The sequence below is a fragment of the Palaemon carinicauda genome, chromosome 2 (assembly GCF_036898095.1).
Source record: "Palaemon carinicauda isolate YSFRI2023 chromosome 2, ASM3689809v2, whole genome shotgun sequence".
NCBI lineage: Eukaryota > Metazoa > Arthropoda > Malacostraca > Decapoda > Palaemonidae > Palaemon > Palaemon carinicauda.
The window spans coordinates 127,261,224-127,264,314 of NC_090726.1; positions in this window are offsets into that span (position 1 = coordinate 127,261,224).

Here is a 3,091-nt window from a genome sequence, read left to right on the forward strand (position 1 = left end):
TGTCGGGGCTAGGCGAATCGTTCCTTTTTCGCTGCTTGCTGTGCCGTAACCTACGCCAAACAAGGATGTTCACGGCGATAAATATCACCACCGTGATACTCAATCCAGCTAGTAGTATGGGGTGAAGAATTTCCTTATAAGTCGGTGACAGGTGGTCCCTTTCGGTAAGTTTCATCAACCGCTTTGCCACATGTCCGTTGTACGGGAGAGGAAGTGCTGGCATTGTAGAGGTCCACGTGAAGTTCGCGAAGTAGGCTCGTTCTCTGATGATTGTCCGTAGACCAGTCACCATGGAATTCGGGGAAGTCCCGACACAACCATCTGCTGCGACGAAGATATGGGTGAAGGACGTGGATCCGTCAGGGCATGATACATTGAAGCCGTCCTTGTCGTATCGTATCCACGAGCCATTGTTCAGTCTGCAATTGAACTCATTATTGTCAAAGGGATAAAGCTTATCCAGACAATTTTCACTTGTATGGGAGAGAGCACCGTCTAGCACTATACCTAACTCGCATGAATCCATTAAGTTTTTATGGAATTCAAATGAGTCAGCTGTACATATTTTTCTATCCATTGCGTCTGAACAGTGAGTTAATTGATTTAAGTCTTTAATGACCGTATATGTTTCCTTGTCTGGGGAAATCAATACGTGTCCTGTCAAACTGGATATTACTGGATTTGAGTGATTCGTCATGAAAGTCGGAAATGGTGATATCCTGTAAGATTGCCAGGCATCAGAAGAATCAAAGGGAATTGTAATCATAATCTTGTTATTATCTACGTTTACTGTAATTAGGCTGTAATAAAATTCTAACCTATGTTCGTCTAACAAAGGAACATAGCCTAGTTTATCCCTTCCGTTCTCCAGAATTAACTTTAAGTAACTTATAGGCAACAAATGGGGCGACAATACACCTTTAGTTGCTAACGTGATAGCTTCTACATAATCCTTGGATTTCTCAATGAAATGTGTAATTCTGTTATGTATGTGATCTATCTTTGAATCATAATACGTTAATGTTGCCAACAAATCCTGTACTTCCATAATTTGAACGATATTATCTGAATGTTCATTTAATAAATCCATAATTTTATTGATTGAAGCTAACTGATTCCTTAGTTCTGACATAATCAATTCATCTTTATGAGTCAAGAACTCAATTTTCTTATTTTGATTACTAATTTTAAGACGATTGGAAATTCCTAAACCTAAACTTGCAACAGACCCAAAGATGCTTAATGCAGCATAAATAAACGGATTCCGTCTTTCTTTATGTTCGTGTCCTACAGTCCACATCAAAAGGTCATAAGCCAAAGATCCTGTCTCGCCAGTCTTATTTTTCAAGTCATCAGATAGCATCTCTGCAACTTTTAATGTTGATCCAAGCAAACTCTCTGTAGTCAAATGAAAATGTCTTCTATACAACTCATCTAATGATGCAGAAAACCTTGAAATGGCGGTTCTTAAGCTAGTGACATCATTCTCTTGAAGAAAAATTGCTTGCATATGCACTTCGACAATTACGTTGGTTGATGTAATAAAAATGTCTTCTTGTCTTTCAACTATATTGCCATATTTAAAATATATATTTTTAGTCTTAGAGCTCATCCCATACGAGAAAAATGTCTGAGCGAACAATATCACTCCCAACAACAAAAAATTCATCTTGGAAACCTGTAACGAGAAAAAATGTATGTAATTACTCCTGTATTAAAAAGAAAACTTTTAATCACATAAAACAAAATAAAATTTTCCTTCACTTCTTTTCCTCTCTCTCTTGATGTTTTGATAGCGATGTATCGTTCGAGTTTCTTGTTGAATTTAGTTCTTCCTGGGTATGTTTTGCAATTGTTGAACGCCAGTCCTTGGGTTTCCTAGGATGTTGATTGAAGATTCAGGTTGTATTCTAACATTTGTTGATGTTAGCTGTTTCGTTGGACTATAATACTTAGTCAAAATTGTAGATTCATGTAGATAATGTTGAGTTCTTGAAGATCTTTCTCAGGTTTTACAGCTTTTATTTTGAAGTCTTGAAGATCTTTCTCTGGTTTTACAGCTTTTATGTTGAAGTCTTGAAGATATTTCTCTGGTTTTACAGCTATTATTTTGAAGTCTTGAAGATTTTTCTCTAATTCTTAGAGTTTAACCGCTGTCTTAGTTTAACCGCTGTCTTAGAGTTTAATCGCTGCCACCATTTATTGGCGTGCTACTGTTATAAGCACACATTGAGTATGTGTTGTTTCAGATGTATGTAAATGGATAACTGAATACATCTTAATAGTTTTTAAGTATTTATTCTATAAAAACTATTAAGATGTATTCAGTTATCCATTTACATATCCCTTTTAAAGGGCAGATCGTAAAGCAAATTAGTTTACTTATATAACAATCTCTCGTCAGGAATTTTTTTATGATGATGTAAGGTAATAGTTTTCATTTAGACCGTCCATAGAAAGGAAGGGAAATCAAGAAAATTGGAACCTACAAAGGAAGGGAAATTGGGTAAACTGGAATCTAGAAATGAAGGGAAATTGGGTAAACAGGAACCTAGAAAGGAAGGGAAATTGAGTAAACTGGAACCTAGAAAGGAAGGGAAATTGGGTAAAATGCAATCTAGAAAGGAAGGGAAATCGAGAGAACTGGAACTCAAAAAGGAGGGGAAATTGGGTAAAAGGGAACCTAGAAAGCAAGGCAAATTGTGTAAACTGGAACGTCGAAAGGTAGGGAAATTTTCCAAGTATTTTCTGGCCAAACAGAAAAATATCTCGTTATTTTCTCTCCCAAAAGAAGCGTAATTCACTGAAGTTTCCCTCGCTTAAACCGAATTAGAATACAAAAATTGAAAAATTCTCCAGAGAATAATGATCCAAGGATAATGAACGACTGCTCTCTCTCTCTCTCTCTCTCTCTCTCTCTCTCTCTCTCTCTCTCTCTCTCTCTCTCTAACAAATGACAAAACTATTGGATTTGTCGAATGCTAAACAAAATAAATAAAAACAAACACGAAATAAGACAAAATCTTTATCAATAAACTGTGTTTTTGCAACACCTGGCTAATCCAGAGGTAACGTGTTCGCCTTGCATTCG